General features: G+C 41.9%; 1 protein-coding gene and 1 long non-coding RNA gene across 6 annotated transcripts in view; one reads left to right on the top strand and one right to left on the bottom strand.

Moving 5' to 3' along the window:
- The window catches only part of PTPRG (protein tyrosine phosphatase receptor type G), a 658718-nt gene that overhangs the window by 329549 nt on the left and 301963 nt on the right, over positions 1 to 27206 (bottom strand). The window lies entirely within an intron of this gene.
- Positions 10172 to 11490, top strand: LOC140686588 (uncharacterized). Its single transcript, XR_012060422.1, has 2 exons — positions 10172 to 10795; positions 11282 to 11490. It is a non-coding gene; the product is annotated as an uncharacterized lncRNA (long non-coding RNA).

Below are 27206 nucleotides of genomic sequence, written 5' to 3'. Positions count from 1 at the left end.
TCCTTTTGCCGTCACCTGTTATAAATCTAAAAATGTGATCACTCTGACTGCCTGTTTCTTGCCTCTAAAATAAGCAAAAAGCTGTGAAAATGTTTCCAAGTTTCCAGGCCTCAAAGAAGTGAACAGAGAACTCATAAAGGGAGATTTTTTTTTCAGCTGCTTTCATCAAAGGCAAGTTGGTTTTACATTTTTAAGCATTTGCTCTGAATAATGGAAATATGATCGGCTTTAAATCCCCAGTGAGAAGAAGGGTATTTCAAATGGCTTCGAAGACTGCATCTGATAACCAACAGCTAAGGATGGTCTGGCCCAGAATCTGGGTTTAGCTGACAAGGCCTGCAGCTCATAATGTCCACGATGGGAGAAGGCAGTGAGTCCTGCAGGAGCTTTTGCCCTTGGGATTCAAAAGGACACTGAACAGTGGGGAGACCAGGGTAAAAAGTAAAATGGCTGGTAATTCTTCCTTAAGAGGAAAAGGCAGGGAAGGCAGATCTGGTGGCATATTCAATCCTCCTGCTTGCTGATGTTTGAAAGTGCAGTCCCTTTCACAGACTAGATGTCCTCCAAGTCTCGCATCTTTCAAGGAAAGACACGTTTGCAGCTGAAATACCCGGAGTGCTTTCTTTTGATTCTATATTTCATCTGAGTGACAGGGGGCAACAACGCACTGTCTTTAGAGAAGAAGGATCCTATTTTAGCTCAGAACATGCTGAGAGATGTCTAAAAAGAAAGGCTCTGTCTGCCTGGGCACTTGATTTGCAAGCTACCTGCGAGGAAGACATTCTTAAGTGTACCTCACTCTTCTGAACTTCTTCAAGGATCAGGTTTTCCTTCCAAACCAAATACACTGTGTCTTCACGGCTTTCTTAAGGGGATGTTTCGGCAGTTGCTGTTCGTTCATAAAGTAAAACCACGGAAGGTATTCCCTCCCCATTATCGCTTCTGGTAATTCTCTTCACGCGTCAGCTATAAATAACACACCATTTCCACATCCAGAATTCAGGGCTCTGAGAGATAACCCAGAGCCGTCACAGTGTTAGAAGAACTCAAATGTGATTACCACTGATTTCGCAGAGACATGTAAAGGAAAAGCAAAAAGACGTGATTTGAGCGACGTGGCTGCTGTGGAAATCATGCCTTCTCAACACGCAGCTCTCCAGTCTGGCCCTCGTCTGTATTTCCAGCAGATCGGGCTCAGTTCTGCTTTGACTGGTGGGTACACCTGTGTACGTGGCTCGGGTATGCTTGCCAGGGAGGTGGGAGGGTCGCTGTGACCACTTTTTCTGGCTTTCATTTATCACTTATTCAATGCATACTAAACCATGATGACAACCATGGGCTGCCCTGGTAAAAGCAGAGCTCCAAAGTCACAAGTGAATACAGTGGAGCTTAATGATCACTCAAAAGCATGAGATCTGGGATCAGACGTCCCCATACTGAATCCCATCTCTGAAAAGAAAAACTGGGTGGGTTATTTGTCTCACTCAGCCTCAGATTTTTTGGAGAGGATGGGAAGGGTACCTACTCCAAAAGGTTATTAAATAGTCTAAATGAAGTGCTTAGAACAACGTCCAGGTCATACCAAGGGTTAGGGGAGGGTAGCGAATTGTAACATAATTCTGAGATTTACATACTTAATATACGCAGTGCCTCCTCAGAATGGAGGTACCCTGCAAACACACAGAAACGGAAACATTAAAAAAAATTAAAAGGTGAGAGCATCTGAGAATGAGGGTAAGAAAAAAAGAGACGAAATCAGTAGCAAAGCCAGTGGTCAAAATGAAAACGCCACACTGGTGCTGACACGGATGACACAAAGTGCACCGCTGACCCAGCGCTTCCATCGGCCCGGGCTCTCTGCACTGTCTAAGCCGCGCTTCTTCTAGCTTCTAGAGGCGGGTCAGGGAAGTTCCCTCCTGCCACTTGCTGTGGAGTTTATGTAGTGTGTACTTCTGGTGGGGCTGGGTGTGGGGGCGGGTCTGTATGCACGTGCCAATCTTTGCCACCCCGAGCCACGCAGGAAGAAGTGGCAGTCAAGAGTTTGGGGGAAGACAGGGTGCCCATCAAAAGCACACGAAGCAGACTGCTTTCTGTCCATCTGTTACTTGCAAAACTGAGAAGCTGTGCTCCATTCTGTAGATCACACTTTTAAATGAGAAATGAGCAAAACTGGAATGTGCTCGGAGGTGAGAGACAAGGATGGGGGAAGGACCTCATGAAATGCTTATGAAAATGCACAACAGTTGACGGAAATGTGAGTGCTGGGCCTGGTAAAGGGGTGGGAAGTGGGGGAGAGCTGCACTTGGCAGTTGTCGTCAAATCAACTAAAGGCACATACATGGGATGGGGGATGGAGTCATGCTATAAAACCCTGGAACAGAAAGAAGAGTGATAAAAGGAGGTGGAAGAGACTTATATGGAACTCCACACTCAGGAAGTTCCAAAGATGAGATGGGCTCTGAGCTCCATGTTATTCATTCACTCAAGCAACAACATGCCATGCATGGACGATGTGCCAGTCATCATGGCACTCAGTAGGACAAACAGGCTCCTCATAATGAGAAGATTACAGAGTATGTCAACTCAGTTGAAGGAAGTAAGTAATAGATTCCCCCACGTTTTTTCATCTGGGCAAATGATTACCCAAGCTCGTGACTACACCCAGCTTCCCATGCAACTAGATATGCACATTTGAGTAAACTGTGATCAACAGGACAAGAGTGGGAGCAGCACATACAGCTCAGAGCACTTGTTCATAAAGGGAATGGGACAGACCTTCCACTTCCTCTAAACATCTTCTGGCTGGCTGGAAGGCTTTGTGATGGCAGGAGCTGGGGCATCCACCTGAGATCATGAGACAAGGTACGGATGACAGAGTAACAAGACAGAAGCAGCCTGGGTCTCTGACACTGTCACCATACCGGCACTAAGCTGTTGGGTGCAGACTATTACATAAGAATGAAATCCACTACACTGTCTAAGTCACTGTTACTTGGGCAACTGTTATAACAGATGAGCAAGATTCCAAATACATATGCCTACAAAAGACACTTTGATTTTGTGAATGGCAGATCAGTATTAAAAACTCCAACTTTCAGAGCAAATGCAAGCACATAATCCACTTTGTAAATCACTTAAGCATCCTTCTCCAGGAGCATTCAGAATATTCATCAGAATATGCAATGTCAGTGATTCTAATTCATATATAAAAATATACATACACTGTGTGTGTGTGTATATGTGTGTGTGTGTGTGTGTGTGTGTGTATATAGAACTACATGGGATGAGAGAGCTGTGTTTAAGATTGACACCTTTCTTTTTACTCTAACTGGGATATGTAACTTGGATCCACTTCCCCCTGTCACTGAGAATCAAAACAACCAGTAGAACAAGCTAAATGTTCTCACAAGTGAGGTAATTACAACCGCATCTTTGAGTCCATAAAATATTCAGGCACAAAAACACAGGTGCAGGAGGGGAGGATACAGGGCCTCGGTCTGATCCACATGTGGCCCACTTGCAGGGAGCAAATTTGCTTTCCCTGGGCTTGATGGCACAGATAGTAAATGGGGTGACTTTCCACAGTGGAGACAATTTTCAAACTAGCTGATCTACTGATTACATGTTTGAGATAAATGCCAAAGAAAGAAAAGACTGGGATCACTGCAGAGACAAGAGGGAAATTTGTTAGGTTATCTTGTTACTACTAGTGAGAAACAGTCTGAAAAACACTCTCCAAAATGGAGAGACAAAATGGGACTGAAAGAGAAGCAGAAGATGGGTGACAGTCACCAGCGTTAATGTGAATCATTCATTAACGGTCTTAGATGATCTCTCCCAAAAGTTTACTGCTACCAAGGAAAGCAAGGGGTGACATGGTAGGAAGGAATTAATCAATGAGTGGAAACTATTATTAACAGGCAACTGAAATGTGGCCTGTTACACTCACCAGACACTCTAACAAAGTGTACTTTGTGGGGAATCTCATTTGATCCCTTCAACAACCATGTGCTGTAAACTATCATGACCATTTTACAGATAAGGAAACTAAGGCTTACAATTTATTCACAACATATTTAATGAGTGTCTAGAGTACCATGTACAATTACTAATTGAGAGCAAAAAAGATGAAAAAAAAAAAGACAAGTTCTCTGCCTTTACAGGCTGACACTATGACTGCAGAAAACACAGGCTTGTATCTTAGCAACATTCTGATTGGCCACTGCATTTTTAAGATTTTATCATTTTACTTTTCTAACTTGAAGGTGAAGAGAGCACGCACCCAACCATGCAGGCTGGGGCTCCATCATTTCCCAGCCTAAGTATTCATCATCCCTGACTGCCTTCCTGCAGATGTCTTTTTTGCTTTGGGGACCCCGATCACAGAACTGCAGTAGAGGCTCTGCTGAAACAGATTTGCTTCTCTGACCACAAATCCTTAGCTGTATGGGTTTCCTAATTGGCAGTCCCCTCTCCAGACGGCTGAGATAGCCATTCTGGACTTTAGCTTCTTTGGTTTAAAGTAAAGTAGCAGGCTGGGGGGGAGGGATACTGGTTTCTTCTAGCTCTGATCTTGGTCAAGATGTACCTTCCTTGTGGCTCTGATGGAAGACTGCCTGACTCTCAAGAGAAACTGAGACAAAGAAGAGGACATGACACGATACCCCTGGAAATTTGCAAGGAAAAGCCAATAAAGATCAGAGAAACAATGAGACGAGATGGGTTCAGATCCCACCTCTTTCTCTTCCTGCACAATTTTGGCAAGTCTCATGACCTCTCTGAGCTGCCATTCCCCCAGTTGTAAAAAGAGAATCTAACACAGCACAATGCTGAAGACTAACAGTGACACGGCAAACGAACCATGAAAACAGAGCCTTGCACACGGTCAGAACTCAGCAAATGACGGGATTAGACATTTTTATAGTTGACCCTTTTAAAGGCTAGTGCCACAGGCACTTGGTCAGCTCATGCTGGGAAGCTGAAAATACATTTAAGTATTCATATTTTCCTACCTCTTCCTCCCAGCTAAGATGCCTGAGGCTGCCAGAAATAATCACACTATTTGTGATCCTATGTTTATGCAACAGAAACGAAATGGAATTTTATGGTCGGCTGTGTTCAACACCGATGCCCACATCGGGATAATTCCATGCAGTGCTGTGTAACAAGAATTTATGCAATATCCAATCCAAAGATGCAGCTCCCAGGCCAGCAAACCTTTACCAAACTAACGGCTTAAAAAAGAAGCAAGCCAGCCTCACATCTGTAGACCTCATCTTATATGCACTTAGCAGTAGCTATTTAATTGACCTGGAGACTAAATCTGATCTTATTCATTTATTAAATGAAACAGATTTTGGCAGGGGAAATACTTTTCAGAGAAAATATGTTTCAAATAGCAAACAAAAAAACACTGAAAACTGAATATACAAATGAAGACAAATTGTCATATTTAGGGTAAAATAAATGTTGTCAGTTGGTAAGAAAGGAAGGCGACAAAGAGCCTTGAACTATTTGAAGAGACATCTTAAAAAACGTTAGGTCCAAGGGTCTTCCTTTGGCGCTAAGAAGAGGAACACCTTGTTGTTAACAAAGATGACAGTTAGTTATGACGTCCATCTAACAAGCCACAAGGACCAAACACTGGAAAGAGTTAATCGACCACTGCTCTTGAACAATCTCCTGGCATTGTCTTGGTTTGGGTTTTTCGGGGGAGGGGGGGATATTCTCTTTTATAAGCGACCACAAAGTATACGGCATTGACTCCGTTGCTAGTTTGGCTTTCCTCAAAAAATGTAATCAAGGTGGACCATACACTTAAATACCGTGCTCCCTGGGCTGAGGGACACAAGGATGCAGCACGGTCGGAGGTGGCGGGGAAGACAGCTGGAAGGAGGGGGAGGACTTGCACTTTGATTAATAACCCAGATGGGGCCAGGCACACATGATGCCTTTCCAGAAGATCCAGTGGGTCGAGCTTAACCCTGGAGGTAGCATGGAGGTCAAAGTAGTCACAACTTAGCAAGAAATCTAATGGCTGTGGACATGTCATCTCCTCTCTGTATACAATGGAATGAAAAAGCAATTGGTCTGCGCTGAACAAATACTCCATCAAATAATGTCCGGCAAAATGCCAGAAAAATGGATGTCCACTCCTTTCGATGTTAAAACCATTAATGGCTTAAATAATTTGGGTAAAATATATTCATCCATTCAACCAATATTTACTGAGTTGGGGTACAGCATGGCGTGGGGCGGGTAGAGACAAGTTCTCTCCTGCAAAGAATTACATTACGGAGGCAGGACTAAGCAACCAAAAAGTCAACAAGACAAGTTGGACTCAGCCACAACAAGGAACTAACCTTTAAGAGAATACACTCAAAGTGAGAAGAAACTCAACAAGGCAAGAAACCAGGAGCAGAGCCTTCCAGGCAGGGACAGGTGAGCATCCTGCAAATGTGAGCGGCGGGGAGGCGGCGGAGCCAGAGGAGGACGAGACAGGGCGATGGAGACCACGTCAGGCGGCCCAGCAGGAGCCAGACAGCAAGATCCACCGGTTACCCAAGGGCCCTGGGCCCTTTCTAAGCAACGAATGAAGACTGCCCCGCTTTCCTCTACAGGTCTCCTTTGCAGTGGTTTGACAGCACTCTTACCAGCATTACTGTTTAACTGTTCATTTAATTCTGAAACACCCAGAGATGATGCCCAGCTCCACAAAAAAGGACCTCAGGCTACTATCCATTCCAAGTTTTGAGGTCTTTTGTTTCTTAAACACTTCCTCTATTCCTGCTTATAATTTACCTCTAACCACCAAGTGAGTAGTAATTGTTAGTAGTAAGTCAACAGTAAGAGGTTACCTGTAACGTTCAGCCCTATACCCCAAAGTGAACAGACATGATCATCCTTGGGCTGCTGACTCTTTATGACCCTCCTGACAAGAGAGAGGGAGAGAGAGAAAGAGAGGCAGAGACAGAGAGACAGAGAGCCACAACGCTGATCTTCAGAAAAATCACCAATATGCTTCCAGATGAAATTTATTGTGACTCATTCTCTGGTTTCCCAGGACAAAATTTCTTTCAAACTCACCCTTGGAAATAAAGCTGCACAAAATATAGAAATTAATTTATAGAAATATAAATCTTCTCTGTTCAAATCCCTTCCTAAACACATACACACACACACACACACACACACACACATAGAGATACAGCCAAGATGGCTGTCACCATCACATTTCATATGTGCGGCTATATTTATAGACACAGTGTAGGTAGCTCTGTCTTTATCTCTCTCTATAAATACTTGCACTGGCAATTGTCAACCTGATCACGGAGAATTAAAAGCAATTTGTAGGCGTTAAAAAAAAAATACCACGTTCTCTGTTATTCTGTCATTAAGTATGTCAATATCCAAGTACCCAGAGCAAGAAAGGGCATTATTAATAACTTTAATTAAAATCTGATAATTCATTACTGGCGAATTCCATGCCTTTTATTTAGTAAGAATTGGTATACACGAAACCTGTTTTCATATGATGTGAACCGAAAGAAAATACAAGCCAGAAAGCTCGAATTGTACACATGAAAACTTTAATGCTGTTCAAGGTCAAAAGGATGTCACTTTACCAAGAACCCACCTATAGCTCTTTCTACTTCAAACACTGAAATCAAGGGCCAGAGCAGCAGTGATGTCTGCACTGAGTCTGAGCCGAGATGCTCACATGGTGTCTGATAAACAACATGCACTTTGTTTCCAAATGCCTTTCTGTTCATCTCAGGTCACAAGAAATGAACAATTTAATTCATCACCTTTTGGGCAACGACCCACAATGCAAAAGCCATATCCAGTGGGCAGTTTGGCTTAATTAATGGGCTTTTCGCAAAGGAAGCTCACAGTGAAAACCATATGGAACCAGAATGAGCCATTCATTTCACGATGAAATGTGGAGTTCTAGTCTAGGAAAGGAAGCTTAGGACTAAATACGGATCACTGGAAAACCATCGAATGAAAAAAGAGTATGGCTAAAGAAATCTTGTAAAGTCCATCTTGTAAAGCAATGTAAATTTTTAAAAACTTTCACATAATGCTTCAAAATAATCTAGAATTGTCTAGTATAAAAAAGCACCTCCGTTTTTGTTCCCAAAAAGAGAGCAATGTCTAGGAAACAATTTAGCTCTGAAGTCTCACACTTGTTATTTTTTAAAACAATGCTTTTTGCGTGTGGTAAATGGTATTTTTGCCTTGTTTTTGGTAATGCCTTAAATGTCACGTTAAGTAAGGAAAGCTTAGAGGCAGAACACTGGGTTTTGGTTATGACAGTCCAGGGTTTCTCAACAGCACCACTATTGGTATTTTTCACCATATGAACTCGGTGATGGGTGAGGGACTGTCCTGTGCACTGAAGGACACTTAGTAGCATCCTTGGCCTCTACCCACTAGAAGCCAGCAGCCATGTCCCTCCCTGTTGTGAGAACCACAAATGTCTCCAGGCATGGCCAGATGTCCCCGGGGGGTGGGGAAGAAACAAAAGTCACCTTGAGGTGAGAACACTCTACTGCTCCAATCACACTGCTTTATAGTGAAGTGACATTTTACTACATCTAAAGACTGTCACAATTACAGTTGATACCTTTACGAAAACCTATCAAGGTTGAAAAGAGATAAGACATTTTAAACCCCCTTATCTCCATCATCTTCGTCATTTGAAAAATATCTCTAAAAATGTTTAAATAGAAGGAAAACCTAAAATGGAAAAAAAAAATGAAACCACCAGCGTCTTGGTCATCTCAGACTTGTATCATCACAGAGGTATAAAAGCTTTCGTTTTATGGAGACGCCAAACAACATTCTATAATTTAGAAGCTCATAAACTTCAGCAACGTGTTCCAGAAAATATTGGTCCCTTTCATGAAAGATAAATAAATCCCCTCCTCCTGCAGGCTGACGATTGCTCTGATTTTTCTTTCAGTACATTGATGGGATTTAATCTTCCCAACAGAAAGTATGGGATAAAAACTGGTTGGGGAGACAAAAAAAATCAACTATGATTTGGAAAACGTGATTGGGTTACATTTCACGTTTACTTGAGATGGAAAATCGTCACACTGTGTGTGGTTGGCACACGCTGCCCGCAAGTTACCGCCATGTTTCCTGAGCTCTGATGGCGGGGCTGCCTTACTCAGGAGGGGGACCAGGCCTGCTGTGTTGTCGTATTTCCACGGTTTCTCAGGCATGTTCGCAGGGCAAAAGAAGGGAGAGAAAGCTATCGGTGGTAATTTAAGCAGCAGGGTGTGGGCAATCAGAAGGTGCCCAAAGCGCCATGCACCCTTGCTTTTGCCCATCCCCGGACACATTAAGTGACTATCTGTCACTCACTTAACCTCGGCTCATACCCATCACAGCAGAAGAAAGATGGCTCATTATCCATCACCCAGCTATTTTATATTCTTCTACAACTGCACAGAACACTTTCCTTCCGAATGAGATGGGTGGCCGACAGAAAAAACAAGTTACAGGTGGCTTCCTGAAGACCCCTTTCCCCCCAACCTGCCAGCCTCCCCCTCTTTGAGTACAAGTATACTTCACTCTGAGAAGGGAAAACATCCAACTTCACCCAACAATTATGAAACCTTTACAGAGGAATCTGATCTCCAGTTTCTATTAAACGTGAAACTACCGCTGTTACAAGAGGAAGATAATCCAATTTATAAACCATAGAAGTGACACCACTTTAAAGGAGCCCTCCATTTCATAAAACAAGAAAATCCTACAGCGAGCTTTTAAACCTAACAGACAAACCACACCGAATACAGCCCCAGGGTTATTTTGTCCCGGTCATGCTTAAAAGGCATCATTTTGCAGAGTCAGATGGTTAGCAGCAAACCACAGTGAGTTCCCAAATGAAATCATGCACTTCTCAGAACCCAGCCAGCACGGCCGCATAAATGGGACAGAGGGCTTCTGGCCCACGCTCGTGGCCAAGTTCATCCTGTTTCAACAGAACAGGATATAACCATTCTCAAAACAGCCAAGTGGGAGACCTGCCCGCCTGGCAAGGACAGCCTTCAATAGGCCTCCTCCCATATTGAGCTCACAAAAGCACACCAGTTAATGAAATTCCAAGGGACAGTTGAGAGTTCTGCCTTGGAATGTGCAGGAAGTCTTGCAAAGATGACAGCAGGCATGGACCTGTCGTCTGGATCCTAAAGATGTACCCGGAGACCAATCGCATCTCCAGTTAGACAGGCTTGTATTTCCTGGGGAAGCCCTTAGCATTTTGAGCAGAATACAGCTGGAGAAAAAAAAAATTCTTCATGCTTTGGAGGCTAATGTTCCTACCGATGGAAAAGATCAAATGAACAGAACAAAAAACTGAAAGAGAATCCTGAAATGGAATTTGGTTGCGTAACTGTGGAGCTTCCTGTTGTCAAAAATAGAATCCAGACACTTGATAGTCATCTGCATGTACTGAGCTGCCCATCGTGAAGATGGCGAGTTATTTTCAAAAGAAAGACAAGATATGTCATGTCATCTTAAATATGCCATAATGGGTAAGCAAGCAAACAAAAGAAAAACTGAACGTTTACAAATTTTGCTTTATTGTCTCAAACTTTGTTTTGATTTTCAACCTCCTAACACCATGAACATTGCTAGGACTTGCTGCGGGAAAAAGGATGAGACGGGTCCTCTAAATAATCATGCTCCACTCTGAACATCATAATATGTACTAAGATTTTAAATGTGAAACATCATTACAAACTGGAATTGTAATGGCACCACCTGAAGGGGAGCCAAGGTGAGGCTACCGACCACTCAATTCACTTCCTCCAAATCTGTTTAACCATTCTTAAAATGGCCCTCCTTAACTCAGGAGGCCAGCACTTCTCAAACACTCAAGTGTCTGAGGCTCTTGGAATGCAAGTTCCATTGTGATTCTGGGTGGGGTGAGAGGATCTGCAGTTACAACAAGCTTCTAGGTGATGCCAACAGCCCTGGTCCCAGGATCCAGCTGTGTGCAGCCAGAAGCTCAATTCCTATGGAAACACTGGGGGCTCCCTCATCAGCAGCCTTCTTCTTAGAACAGTGATCCACTCAACCCAAGAGATGACTCATTCTTGACCCAATCCAGCCCTGGGAAGTCCGGAGTCCTCTCTGCTAGACCCTGGTGCAGGGTGGGCACACGATCCAACTTGGGCCAATGATTTTTAAGGGGAACCTGGACTTCCTGTGATGAAAAAGTTGCTTTCCCGTCTAGCTTAGCTCCTGTTGTGGCCTCTGCCAGGTAAGCCTGGGCTACTAGAGGCCAAAGAAGCCACCTGGGAGCCACAAGGTGACAAGGATGAGGGTGACAGGGCACACACAGAGGACAAAAGAATGAATGCAGAAAAGAAGCCAAGCCATGATGAGGGGTCGGCAAGCGATGGGCCACAGGCCAAATCCAGACTGCCATCTGTTTTTGGAAATAAAGTTTTACTGGAGCAGAGCAACATCCATTTGTCTACTGTTTATGGTTACTTTTGTGCCACGGTGACAAAGATGGGAAGTTGCAACAGAGGTCATATGGCTCTCAAAGCCTCAGATATTTACTATCTGGCCTTTTTCAGAATAACTTTGCTGACCCCTGGACTAGATTATTAAATCTCTGCCCCGTATGCTTCATCCCATCCCTCATTTCACCGTGGCAGCACTTTCAGCAGGAATAATTACTTCTTGAATAGTTGTCTTCCCTGTTGGACAGTCAACTCCCTAATTACCTTGTTTACTACTATCTGCTACTACTTAGCACACAGTACCAGGCACACAGGAGATGCTCAATCAGTGCAAACTTTAATTAAGCTCATGCTTTTTAATCAAGATGCTTCCAAGTTTCCATCCCTTCTCCTGGCTCTTCAATATAAGGCATTAAGGACAGACTAAAAACAACAATTCTTAATATAACCTCCTATTAATAACAATAACCTGCTTTTCATCCTCCACAAATGCCATTTCCTTCCTCTGAGACCGCTCACAGGCAGGACAGGATAGAGTTTCTAAATCTGGACCCACCGTACCCAGAAGCAGCACTGCTCTGGGGCCTGGAAGTCCAGGTCAGAATTTGCATGACCGCCAGACCCTTGGCAGACAGCGGGACAGACAGCCTGCTTTCCAGCCAACTGGAGCTCACAGCAGAGAGAACACACAATAGTGGGCAGCTTTTCGTGAGCCTAAGAGGAAACATAAATTCTGAATAAAGGAAGAAAAGGAAAAAGAAGTAGGAGATCCCAGGATGATAAAAGCCCCAACTTCCTACAGCAAATGAGCTACTACAGGACATCTTAAAGAGACCTCTCAACATTATTATATAACGGTCTTGGAGCAAAACAGTCTGATGGAAATGGATGCTGACTAGTTATTTTCAAGATGAACAGTTTCCTTGGTAAAATTAGCAGTTGATACATTCCCTCTACTATATATTGTAGCACAACAGCACAAATGATGGAAAAACCCCATGCACTGTGGAGGTGGAACATGGCTGGAGTTTCCTGCTTAGGAATCTCAGTAAATCATCTGGCCTCAGTTTTCTAATCTGTAAAATAGACATAATGCTAATAATTCTCTTATACATTTGTGGGGTGAATGCTTATTAGAATGGTAACATGGTATTATTGTTGCTGTTTCATTTTTAAAGGGAAAATGGAGAAAATCATTCAAATAGATTACCTACCAACCTTTATCTTCTTAAAAGTTTAACCACCTTTCCCTACACACTGTTGGCACCAAACCCTTTTGTTTTCTATAAATTACCAAAAAGGAACCCCCAGCACCCTCATATTATTTACCTGTGCCTGCAAAGTTATTATGAGTAGTATATACTTGATCATTAACAATCTATGGCAAGCTATGTCTGAATATTCCTCCTCAAAGAAACATGAATAAGAAATAGTTTCAATATGAGGTCTCCCTTGGGGAACAGCCTGGCGACTTCACTCAGCAAGTAAATACACAGCAACAGCAAATATCATGTATCTTGAAGCCCACTCCTAGCGCTATTCTGAAGCCATTAGTTATTATTACACAGCTCGGGGTCACAACCTCCACACCTGCAAAACAAAGCTTAGTTTTGTGATGCTTGGGGGGGGTTAGAGACATAAAGTGTTAAAAGGCTCACATTTATGGAAAAGACTGAGCTGATATGTCAGCATTAATTAACTGAATAAAGGTAACCAGTTCCTACTAAGTGCTAGGCACTGGGCAGACAACAGGGTTCAAAGAGTCAAACTCTAGTGGAGGAGTATGACAGTAATGGCTGGTGGGGTCGTTTTTCTGAGGACAGTTAAAGGAAGTGGGGAAAAAGGCACAGAGCATGACAGAAGCACTGTCTCAGAGGGGCTTATCGGGAGGCTTCTCTGGAAAGGTGAAGTCTGAACACAGACCAGAACTGAGTGCAAGAGTACCTTACGTGCAAAGGAGCTGAAAACCTAGGCCCACACAAAAATCTGCACACGGATGTTTATGGCAAGTTTATTTATAACTGAAAACTGAGAAGCAACCAAGATGCTCTTCAGTAGCAAATGGACAAATGTAAGAGTACAGTACATCCAGACAGTGGAATAGTACTCAGCACTAAAAAGGAAATAAGCTATCAAGCCATGAAAAGACATGGAGAAAAATTAAATGCATATGACTAAGTGAAGGAAGCCAACCTGAAAAGGCTACATACTGTACGATTCCAGTCCTGCAACATTCTGGAAAAGGTAAAACTATGGAGGCAGTAGAAAGATCACCGGATGCCAAGGTTTAGGAGGGAGGGAGGGCTGAATAGATGGAGCAGAGAGGATAGGGCAGTGAGACTACTCTGTAAGACACTATAATGGTGGACATATCATAAATTTCTCCTAATCCATAGAATGTACAGCACCCATAGGGAACCCTGATGTGAACTCTGGACTCTGAGTGACAGTCATTTGTCAATGTAGGTTCATCACTTACGACAAATGAACCCTCTGGAGGGAAATGCTGACAAAGGGACAGCCTGTGCACCTGTGGGGACACTGGGAATTCTCTGTACCTCCCTCTCAATTTTGCTGTGAACCCAAAATAGCTCTAAAAAGAAGAAAATACAAAAAAAAATTTTTTTAAATACTCAGCAGACCCTCATCCACGTACAAACTATGGCATTCACACATTCAGGAGGAACTTCCAAATGATACCAGACATTTCTGGACATGGTCTCCCAGAGGCACGCAGTCAGCAATACTCTGGAAAGCGCATTTGACAAATGAGGAAGAGTCTGTTCTAGATCGGAGGTGTAGGGACAAGGCCAGGCACGCATCGTCTCCTCACTGAAGAACACCTTTCCTGATCTAAGGAACACCTCCCTCTCCCACAGGAGAACCCATCACACGTTGGACACGACCTCAGCAGCCGGACCACAGGCAAGTTTCACACTTACAACACCTCCAGGCATGGGCCAGAGTCAAGAGAATTTCCTAACTGGTGCCCCGGGATCCCAGGATCACTGAGCGGTGATTTTTTTCCTTCTTCCCATGGGTAACTAACTAAAAGGATCAACAGACAATGACTACGGGTGACTGCTCCTGGGGTGGGTCCCGTCCTCGCGGAGCCCTGGTCCTCAGGACACAGCTAAAGAGAGATGGGTAACAGGAAGCATGGGTAATGACCTTTTTAACCAGTTTCTGAAGCCTTTCTCTTGTAAAAGTGCTGCTTTCTGACACTAGGGGGATAGGTCGTGTTCAAAGATAAACTGAGGCATACCTAAAAATTTTAAGAGTTTATTTGAGCAAAGAAAGATCAATTCGAATGGGGCAGCACCAAACAAGAACACTCACTGGCAGGAGCTGGGGTGACACTTTTACAGAGAAAAGGCAGAATCAAAGTAACTGTTGACTGGCTGTAGCCTGAAGCCCAGCTGGACGCATAGTTCTTAGGTGTCAATTTCTTGGGTGTCAATTTCATGACCTGGAGGCATTTACAAGTTTAGGTTTTGGTTTGTTACACAGGCTTCCAGGGCATTAGAACCACCTTAGTCTCATGACCTCCTTGTTTAATTAATTCGACAGCAGATTAGTGAGCAAGTAGGCCCATGGACAAAAGAATCTGGGTGTGGGCTGGCTTTTTATCTGCTTTCCAATTGTTGCTGCTTAAAGGGAAAATAATATTTGACCACTCTCTAGGCATCTTGCTATTTCTGTCTCATCCCTGACTTTGGAAAGGCCCCAGACGCTCTCCCACCCTACCATGCATATCTGCAGCTCCAACCCTCTATGCAGCACATGGAGTGAAGCAAGAGAAGGAATTATCTGTTGACCAGACTCCCTGTAAAAACATTCCCTTTGCAGCTCCAAAGCGGCTATTACCGAGGACAGCACTTGTCTGGTTGAGGCCTCTGACTTCAAAAAGCAGGGGATCAAAAGAATTACAGGCACCAATGCCCTGACCTCTGGGGAGCATTTCCGCCACTGGGAACCAAGTGAAAAACCAGTTCATGGACCACGGTGTGGGAGCAAACTGCGGAGCCTTCCCCGTCCCATTCTCACAGCCCCCGAATTCTCCTCAAGAAGTCATTAACAGCATTTACAGATGGGATAAAAGGATATTTAGAGAAGCAAGCCTTCCCCAGGAAATGAGGCAGCCTTTTTGACTCACAGTGTAAAAAGAAATCAATGAGGATCGGTTGGCTCGCGATGTAAAATGTATGTTAGACAAAAAGGAAGGAGAGGTAGAGAGAGATGGTTTAAATCACCGCCATATTCAGTGGATGGCAGGGCATTTCCCGCCCCAGCCCTCCAATCCATTCATTGTGACTCATTCACACACAGTCTTTTCAAAACCTTAAAGGGGTAGAGGGAGCTATTCCAGGCACCTTCCTTGCCCATGTGATTTGTGGGCTCACAGCTAAAATAAAGAGGCAACATTTATGGATTTTACTAAATACGTACTATTTTCTACCCCTACTACTATTGGTACAGAGGGACGTTTGTGCTCAATTTTTAGGTGAAGCTCAGAAAAGATTCTTTGGTGGTGTTCCTCTAGTTGGTGCATCGCACAACCAAAAAAAATGGTGGAGATGCACGTCACATCCAAGCCGGTAGTTCTCCCGGATTACCATGGTGCATCTCAGGGTGATTAAAAATAAATAAATAAAAATACCTATCTCTGGTTAACAACTGCATCTTCCCCTCATTTATAACATGACGTGTCCAAGTATATGAGTCCTTCTGATATCAGAACAACTGATTGTTTCTTTCTGAGTTAATCTCCCAAGAATGCCCTACTGTCATGTTGAATCTGCTCACAAACCTACCACCACATCCTGAAGCCATCATTCTATCCTGGACTCGCAAGGACTTTTTGATTAACATCTTTCTTGAATCACCTCTGCATCACACCCGCCTCTACCCCACTTCCTCCCTGCTTCTCATTCGTTACTGGCCAAGCTGAGGGGTACAAAACACAAGACTTCTGGAAACGGCTTCCTACCTCAAATTTTTACTTCACTGATCTCTAATCTGCCTGATGTCTTTGTGGCAGGGTGCAGCCGTCTCCTTGATCAATACAATACCTCTTTGGGTTCCAGACTTCAATCAGAAAAGCAACCTTAATTAAATATCCCTTTATTAGCAAGACACGTAACCAAGATTTAAAGAGTTGTTTCTGGAGTTCTTGGGAGCCTCCTTATACTGACACATGGAAAGAAAGTCTGCGTGAGAGAGGTATGGCATAGACAGCTCACACCAAGGCAGGGCGTCACGTTCACAAGACGCAGGGAACCTGCAAGACGATGAGTTAGACGCAGAGCAACCGCCACGCAATGTGGCATGTTCATCGCTGAAACACTCCATTTCATTCCAAGGTACCAAAACGATAATAGACTTTATTCTAATTGGATTGTCTGCAATGAGCCAATTTAAGTGCTAAATGCTGCGAATTATTCAGCCTGACATAGCAATGCACTGATGTGAGCCGCTGCAGGGCAGGAGGTTTGTGCAAAGTGTGAGTTCCCGAAGCATAATGAGGAGCCAAGCGCATCTCACTTGGCAGACCTCCACCGCACGGACTCACATGGTCTCCACAGCTGCAGGGGGCCCAGAGAACACTGACTGCCACCTTGACCCAAGACGCATCTGCCATCAGCCAGTACAGCGGACTCCACAGCATTCCAGGCCCCACACATCCCTGGGGCAAAGACAGGGAAAGCTTAAAAGGAGAACAAACGGCTCAGAACACAAGGAAAAATTATCCAAAAGAACATCCTTCATCATCGGTCACTTAAACTGTTTTTTTTTTAATTGAAATACAGTCAGTTTACAATGCTGTGTCAATCTCTGGTGTACAGCACAATGCTTCAGTCTTACATACACATACATATATTCATTTTCATATTCTTTTTCATTATAGGCCTCCACAAGATACCGACTATCGTTCCCTGTGCTATACAGCAGAAACTTCTTGTTGGTCTATTTTATATACATTACTGAGTACTTGCAAATCTTGAACGCCTGATCAGAATTAAAAAAAATTTTAGCTTTCAATTTTTTTAATTTCAGAATATTTAAACTAACAAAGGCACTGTCTAGAGTTTTATAAATACTGATTAATAGCTTAAGATGTGGAATGGAAATGGACTGACCATACTTCAAGGCAAGTTCCTTAATATCCCTCTACCCTGGTTTCTTCTTTCTTAAAATGGGCATGATGACAATGCCTACATAGCCCACGACTATTATGAAAAATTGAATATATATATATATATATATATATATATATATATGGATATATATATATGGATATATATGGATTTGGAACATGTTTGGAGCCCAATACAAATTAGTGATTAAAAATTTATAATGATTAACATGTACAGAAAGACACAGTAACAATAATGTATACTTAGAGGTTTTCTCCCAAAACAGATTTGAAGAGAAACATCTCTGAACTCCATCTGGAATCTAAATGATCACTGTTTCACATTGGAGAACACGTAAGAAGGTGCCTGATTTGAAAAGGAGGCTTTATTCCCAGCACAGCTCTATCACAGCCCCACCTTTAAGATGCATTGGTTAAAAGCATTGGGGGGGGGGGTCAAAATACATGGCCTCCTGGGTGCCATTTAGTACTGAAATTAGGATTTTGAAAATTCATTTATAACTATGATAATCTTGTTACTAAAATAATTTTCAACACTGCCCTACTTCTGAATCAAACTGTACTTTCAATAAATACCATGGCTCTCCATACACAGCCAAAAGTAAGCCGAGGACACTGTGAAACATTCGATTTACAAATGCCAACAAAGAAAAATATAGAGCCAACTTTTCATGGCTCAAGAGGAGACTGTTTCTTCAGCTTCCTGACTAAAGGCTAAATTAAAATTTCTTTCATGTCACGTGTAACGGACTCCTTGTGGGCTGAGGGGAGAAAGTGCCGTAACACTGACATCTGCCTTACCGGTGCTCGCTACATTTTCTTTCTCTTTTTTTTTTTTTTAACATTTTTTATTGATTTATAATCATTTTACAATGTTGTGTCTCGCTACGTTTTCTATTCATAAAAATTAACAACAGTTGAATAGTTCACTCGATTTTTTTCCCTCAGATGTGCTAAGTCACACAGGCCCAGACACATTAATTCAAGAACGAGTTGCCATGATTCGTGCGGTTCAGTCAGGAGTCATAAACGCAACAGAAGCCGTCTTAAATTCAGAGTCACCACCTGGGGTTTCCTCTATTATTCAGGTTCAGGTATTTGACTTCAAATCAAGTGATAAAATGATGCTTGGTAAACTCGAATAACAACCCCTAAGATGCAGGGCCCTTGTCAAAAAATTAATTTCCATTTCCACAGACTATCTGAAAAACCACCAGACACAAACACCTCCTGACTTTGTCCGGGTGTATGTGTGAAGTGGGGCGGTTTCTATAAAGCCTCCCTCAGCAAAGATTCAAACTAGAGCTTCTGAAGCAGGAGTCACAAATTTTATTGAGCTGATCTCTAAAAACAGGCCAAGGAATAATAAGATGACGACAAGTTAAGATACATTCCGCATCTCTATTTACAGAACAACAACGCCTTCCTGCAAGCTGAAGCAGTCTCCTGCTAAAAACAGTGAAGGAACATGACTACTTCCACATTCATCAGGATTTCAGCTCGACTCCCCCGCCACCACCCTCAAAAGCCGACAGGATGAAGTGAGACATGTCCTCACATATTCAGCAAACACACAACAGGAGAAGTGGTTGAGAAAGATTGTCTTGCTTCCTTCCGAGCATGCCAGAGGGGCAGGAAATGCAGAATTACTGATAGAGCCATGTATCTTAAGACGATTTTTTAAATTTTGTCCACTAAAAAAAATTATTTGGTAAGTAATAAATACAGCAATGTCTGTTGAAACAAAGTACATCTCTTATAAAGTTTATCTCCTTCCCTGCCCATTCCTTCCTTGTCTTCAGAGCAGAGGTAACAATTTTATTAGGTTTATGTATATAGTCTTCCAGTTCTTTCTAGAACTTACTTAAATACTGAGATATTCACACCTTGTCTTGGAGATCAATCTTTTACTTACTTGGTAATAAGCTAGGAAGAAGACTGAGCTAATGAAGCCAGGCAGACAGTTCATCCTAAAAAGAAAAACTAACGCCATTTCAGTACAACATCTTTATCTATAAAGACAAAGATCTTTCTGAATCAGGAAGAACACTTTCAGACGTTTAAACTCGAAACAGGAAAACAAGGGGATGGGCAAATATCCCGCTCCTATCCTGCGGTCTTCGGAGCATGAAAGGTACATCCATGGTGATGACGACCAGATGGCAAGGATCTGCCGGACAGAGTTGAGAGTCCCCAGCACATTTCTAGAAAAAGTGAGCAGGGAGCAGAAACCTAAAATCCCCAGATGGCACTGATTTTAACTGGGTCTTAAAGTAAAAGACCCATCTCCAAGAACATCAATGGACTTTCTATCTGACGCCAACACTGAACCACAGAGAAATGATATGTCAAGTAAGATGAACTTCTTCCAACACAGGGAAAGTGGGTCAAAGTGTTTAAAAAGCCAGAGACCAGTGGAATCTTTACTTGACCTTCATCTGATTTCTGATCACAGCGTCAATGCCAGGACCATCCCCTGAAGTCCTATTCCACTGAAGATGGGAACTGAAATGTCTCAGATGAGGGGCATGACCCTACGTTCCCAATCAGATGGGGAATAAACCAGAGCCTCGGAGATCCCACTGTGAAATACACTCAATTAGGCTGAAAGGGGGGTGGGGGTGGGGTGGAGGTGAGCTTTCTTTTTGTTATAGCACAGACACACAAAAAAAACTTTAGCAGAGTTGTACTAATCTCCGAGAGCTGAACTCTCCTCTAAGACCGTGCCTCTCAGTTTACAGGGCTTTGAAAAGCCAGACATTCCCACTGGTGAGGAAGAAAGCATTCAAAAGAACTGAAAGCTGGGAGTATTCCCTCAGAGGTTAGTAACACAATGGAGGATACTCATTTGAGCTTGAATGAACAGGACAACAAGGATCCAGCCAAGGTGCCGACTTACTGAGGAACATGCTATATATAAACAGGAAAAAAAAAAAAAAGGTCCAGCTATCCCTGGGTATTCCTTCTTCAAGATCACAAAAGCAAGATTCTAAAAAGACAAAGGAAGAGAGACATTCAAAGAAATACAAACCCCAGAAAACTCCTAGCAACGATTAAAGTCACATATTCAGAGGGGCTACCCCCTCACACAGTGTTACCTGTATGAACTAGGAAAAGGGGCCGCTCGCTCAGGAATGCAGCCACCATTTGCCCTTGGCCAGTGCCCTCGCACAGTGAACAACCCTGCCCAGCTGTCCACTGCAGCCCTTCCTTTCACAGGTAAAATTTCATGAGAAAAATCAGTCCAGAGAAAAGAAATTAGAAGAGAATTATTTTTAAATGATGAAAAAATATAACTTCATATCTAAAGCTCAAGCTCTGTCTTGCTTCAAATCCATGCAGTCTGTTTCCTCCCAGTAACCCAATATACCCTTATCAAACCATTCTTGAAATAATTCTAGGCTATGTATAATTTAATGCTTTAGAAGAAACCCCTAACTGCATAGAGAATAAAGAAATGCCAACCTCCCAAACCCAGCTCCCAACTGACAAGAATAAGGGGAATTAAATATCAAAACTATGCAGATTATTCAAGTCTATCAAACAAAAAGGCAAAAGATCAAAAAAACAACCATGAAAGTTTTGGAAAAGATTGCCAGTCTTCTGTGCTCAAGAATCAATCATAATGACAAATTCCGATGGATTTTTTTCCTTGCTGTTTTTTCTTTTTGGTACATTAAAGGGTAATTGAGTCACGCTTAAGTGAAGTTTTGCAGTTTGAGTTCAGTAAGCAAAGCCTAATTCTAAATGACGCTGAGACACTATGGAATGCAAATCCATAAATAACTTTTACATTTAAAAGGGAACCAAGAAAACACAATCTCCGTTACATGAATTCCTGTTTTTTCAGGGGGAATATTTCTGCTCCTAATGAGCACAAGTGTTAGTTACTGTTTGGGTTTGGTTTTAGCAGTGCTAAAGGGTCACAGCTCCATTTAAAACAGAATTATTTATCAAGAAGGAGTATCTTTAATGCTGACTCTATATTGTTGCATCTTTTCTGGAAGTATCAAAGAATATTCTTAGAAATAAACCCTGTCAGGTTCCAACAATACTCCAAAACAGTAAGCAGGAAGATGAAATCCTGACTACCTACACTCCACACCACTCACAAAAAGAAAAGGTTTGATTATGTTAGGGGGACGTCAAAAAATGCACAGGGGCAACTTAAACAGAGGAAAATGAGGGCGTAAATCATCCTGGTGAAAAATGCACCCGATTTACCAGCAGAGAAAGAAACGCAAATTGAAACAACTTACACTTCAGAGCTATTAAAATACAATGAAATTGTAAAACTCAATTTTGGTGGAGCTCTAGATAAACAGGTACACACTGCCTTGCAATGAAACCGACTTCAATCTTTCTAAATGATGTAGCAGCCTTTAATAAGAGATGTTCAAAAGCAGTGATTCCAAAGAAATAACTCAAGGAAGAAAAAGAAATTAATTTATACAAAGAAATGTTATATTTCATTATAAAGTGATGAAATTGAAAACAACCTAATACTCCAAAATAGGGGAACGATTATACAAACCGTGACAAAGGAACACCGTGTATAATGATATTTAAGCTAATCACAAGCATACACAACCCTATTAAAAACAAACCTATAGACAGTGTTAACAGAGACATATATTTAAAGTAAATTTATTCAATCAACAAGGAAAATGCAATTGAATATATACATTTATAGTAGAATCAAAAATAGGGTCAAGTGAAGACACTGATCCAAATGTTTGGTGAGAATGAGACACAAAGCTAAAGTCATGGAATCAGCATTTAATGTGCATATATTTTTATTACTCTGCCACAAATATGAATTATGCTTCTGTGTCTCAAGTGCTAATAAGCTAGATGCTTGGGAAATAGCAGAGGAAAAACAAGAACTCATAGGGTTTCAAAAGCCTCTGCACCCCCACCCTTCTGTCTTTAAACAGAAAATGTATTAAATATTGTAGACTGAAAGAGAAAGCGTTTCAGAGAGGGAAGCAGAGGTTGCTGTGGTGGGCGCAGAGAGACCTAACCTCGCGTGAGTATCAGGGAGGGCTTTCCTGAAGATGCTGTGAGAAACTGGAAGAGGAGACATCATTCAGGTGGCAGAGGCCAGCAGTAAGAGCAGAAGGTACAGCAGGTGCTGGACCTGAGAAGGCACTGGAAGAATAAGGAAGTAGCCTTCTGTGGCTGGAACACAGAGCACAGGGGCTGACCAGACTCAAGGATTAAACCACGGAGGGGGCGGGAGGGTGTCTTGGAGACCCAGCAAAGATTCAGGCCTTTCTCTGGAAAGCCAAGGGCAGCCCCTGGGGCTTTTAAGCAAAACAAAATCTGGCAGGGCTTTCTCCAATTTATGTGGCTGCACTGCAGGGAGGCAGGAGCTTACATGGGGAAGGCAGGTAGGTAACAGCTGCACAGGAGTAGCAAGACTTCAGGCTGTTAAGGCAAAAAGAAACACTAGGATTAATCTCAGGTGGTATCTCACAGTCAGAGCCTGCTCCAAGTGCTGCCAAGAGTGACTTCTTGCTAAACTTTTCTTTTTTTCCTATATGAAAGCGCAGGTTACAGACCACCAAGGAGTCCTTCCCTGTGGGAATGGGGAAGGAGAATGCGATGGATGGATGCATGGAATACTGCACAGCAATCAAACGTAATGAACAAGTAAGATGTACATAAAACAATGTAGATATATTTCCAAAGACAGTATTGATTAAAATTGCAGGACAAAAGACTCCGTTTTCTAACATAAGAACATTCAGGTGAAGTAAAAACATTACTAGTGAGGATAACTAGGGAAGAAAGAATGGAATCAGCGTGAAGGAGGAAAATAATGAACTAATATGAAAAAACAATCCGTGGGGGGCCCCTTCTCAGATCAAGGATGACAATGCACCATGAAGTGCATGATACCTTCTGAATCATACGCCCAAATTTTTTAAACTAACCTTCTAAATTATTTTGAAAGAAACTGTAATTTTATCAAATTCATATACAAATATCATGGCAGCAATGTTAGCAATTATTTTCCTAATAAATCTCATCAATCCTAGCTGTTTTTTTAATGACTCTGCCACTTTTTGCATTTAAACTGCACAGTCCTGAAAATACAAAAACCTGAGTTGACAGAGATTCATATTAGCTAGCTGGAAAAGGTACATTTAGCCGGAGAGAACGGCTCCTTTATGGTCCAAGAAACACTTATGTAACTTGTATCATTTGCTTGACCTCTCATAACAGGAAATCCGAAATTCTTGGTAACTGATCTCCAATTTTTCACTGAGCATGTGAGCTCCAACACACTCAAAACATTATCACAAAATTGGCCAAGGAATGAAGCCAAGAGAATACCCTTGCTATTAAAAGTACCTGGTTATCAAAAGAGGTGGGAAACCCTATTTCATTTCTACTCTTTGAGGCCTTTTTGGATTTTCTGAGAAAAGATGGCAGTGTTTACTGAAAAGGCAAGTCAAAAAAAGGAACATCAGGAAATTTCTCCTGGGATAGGCGGGGCAATGTTTCAAGCCCTCTGCCACATCGGCTTTCACATAATGGCCAACACTCAGGGACTTGAGGTCCTTGTGTGTAAGCATCAGTCCCTGAAATGATTTAATCCTGCAATCACGGCAACGTAATTAATGCTCTTTCTTTTAATGTCAGTATTACTCATTTTTATGTAGATTGGTGATAACTTCTGCCACACCAAAAGATTCTCATTATTGTCTGCTTAAGCACATAAAATCAAATTAATTCATGTTTGCTTTCTTCCTATCTGCCCTTAATTCCTGCAGAGAAGGAGCACAGAAGCAGAAGGTTCCAGGGTTTATTACTGTGCTGAGTCACTAAATTACACAGGATTGAACTGTTGATCCTAAATTACTCACAATTCTAACCATGTCCTCCAAAGTTTATGTGCAGAATTGGGGCCAAATGCAGCCAGTGACCTCTCAACCTAGATATCATAACTAGATTTCCATTTCTAAGATATTGATTTTAAATGTTGATTCAAATCTGTCCCTGCCCAAAACTTACAAAGGAAACAAGTTCTTCAGCTTTACTACAAATGAGAAAGAAGTTCTACTAACAGTCTGAATTCAGATAAAAATCAGAGTAACTCAGCATTTTCCTGGGCACAGAGTGATCATCTGTGTCCTCTTAATTACAGCACTCTGCTTATGATTCTACCTGGTGTGGGAGTAACCTTCCAAGCCGGAAATATAAATGCCTAGAATAATGAATTCTTCTGCACCTTCCTTCAGCACAGAGTTTTGTCTCATAGAAGGATCTTCAATAAAGTTACTCTCATTCAAAGGTGACATGCAGATTTCAACCTGGCATGAGTGATGGAGGCAGTGTGCAAAGCTGTGCTTCAAAGAATCAGGAGGGCACATGTGGGCTTGCTGCAAAGACTGATCTGATCGATTAGCGATGTCTTCCACGAGCATGAAGAGAGATGAAGTGAAGCATCTGTAGATCTACAATTAAGGCTTACAAATTGTGGGGGTTTAAAAATGAGTCTTTTGATTTGAGAGTCACTCTTGAGCTTTTCTTAGCAACAATACAAACCAGGAATATTCCACAATGAATACTTATTATGTAACACCATTAATGTGAAAGAAAAATAGAGGGAAATGGAAGGAGGGAGCACACTGTGACAAAAAATGCTACACCCAAAAAAAACTGCTCAAGAAAATGCTTTATAATTTCAAAGTTTGTGGGGTTTAAGTTGTCTAGCTAGGAAGTCCAATAACTTCACTTACCAGGTGAATTAATTCTGTTTCCTATTAAGGGAGAAAAATAGAGCTCTTTCCCAAAGGGACAGCTGAACACTTATCTTAATATTTTAGCCAAAAGCAACAGGAGCTTTAAAAACCTAATTCAAATAGGTAGAATTTCTGTAACGTGACTACAATCTGATCATTTTATAATCTCAAGTATTAAAATGTTTTCTTCAAACATGACTTGACTTTCTCCATAACCTGACTTTCTCCACTACAAAAAAGAATCCTTTCTAACTTTCATGATGACACATGCAACTCTGGAGCTAAATGAAAACCTATAAATAAAACTAAGTACATTCATGGCTCTCTAAAATTAACCACGCTAATGAAAAAAATTAATATTCACATAACTCTTTCTGAAGAGCACATTTTCTCTAAAACACAAAGGACCTTCTTCCTGGAGACACACTGAATGTGAAGTGAGTATTAAAATATTAAATATGCTTCACTTCTTTACAAGTATTTGGAAAGTCAAATGGACATGAAGAAGAGTAAAGAACCTTCGGCTCTTCCTTTAATTTTTATTGACTCTGCAGGAAGTTCTCCATTATTACCTGTTTATACCACAGCAAGACAAAAAAGTCAATGAAAATTAGGCAAATATCTGAGCCTGCTTGCTTTGATTTCAGAAACTCTTTCTTGAATGTGTCAATCCTTCATTCAGATAGAAGCCAAAACTCTGAAAAGATTCTGAGAAATGCATTTAAGACACTTTTGAGTCCTGGGGATTTGTGTTAAGTGTGTAACAAAGAAATGGACGAACTAGTAAACTCTGCCAAGTAGCTGTTATTTAAAGAACTACCTCCACCCTGAGAAGATAAAAATTCAATCCAGGAAATGAAGTTTGGAAGGCAGAAAAAGAATCCTGAGCACTGAATACACCATGTCAAAAGACGGAAGGGGAAGTGCTCCTAAAAGAATTGCCCAGACACCAGACAAGGTCTTAGACAGCAGATTCTAATGTGACTCCTGGAAAGTGCATGCATTGCAAGGAGGGGAAATGAATCCTGTAGTCCTGGGGTCACCACGTACTGGCTGTATGATGACAGGCAAGCCCTCCCCACCTCTCTAAACTCAGTTTACCCAACTCGAGTATACGTGCCCAGCCTAGCTCTCATGGAATAACATACATGCGAATGTAATACACTCTGCATGGGTCATCACAGTCAGACTGCCAACATCATCGTCCAATTATTACATCTGATTTTCAATTATGTATAGTGCAGCCACCTTTTGAGCAGGGAGGAAACTTTTCCTTAAAAAAAAAAAAAAGCAGCTCCTTTGAGGTCTTCCTTGTGCTGATAAAAGCCCTTCCTTCATCAAAGTGCAGGAAGAGGCAGACAGCAGGAACCAAATGTACAATTTTCTACCCATTTACGACTTTGCTCTTGAGCATCAAAAAGAAAGTCCTTCTGATTAAAATCAAAGATCACTTTATACTTTGGTAATATTTAACAATCTACTTTTCTGGGATGAAAACCAAATGTAAAATTACTAGGTTGATTTTTGTCAACTGGAAGTATATATACAAAATGCGCGCGCGCGCACACACACACACACACACACACACACTTATTTAAATGACAACTATGCTCATATATACACCTTTCCTAGCTTTTATAGACTAGATTTACACCTTTGTAAGCCACCTAGGATAGGGGATGGCTTTTTTAAAAGACTACATTAAATTCTGAGTAACAATTTAAATGCAGTGAAAAATCCAGCTGTATGCTTGGGGATTATGTAAGAGGTAGAAAGCTGATCACAAAACTAGGTAGATATGAGCCG

This window comes from Vicugna pacos, chromosome 17 (assembly GCF_048564905.1).
Source record: "Vicugna pacos chromosome 17, VicPac4, whole genome shotgun sequence".
NCBI lineage: Eukaryota > Metazoa > Chordata > Mammalia > Artiodactyla > Camelidae > Vicugna > Vicugna pacos.
Note: the sequence above shows the minus strand (reverse complement) of the source record. Positions and strands in the feature narration are given on the sequence as shown.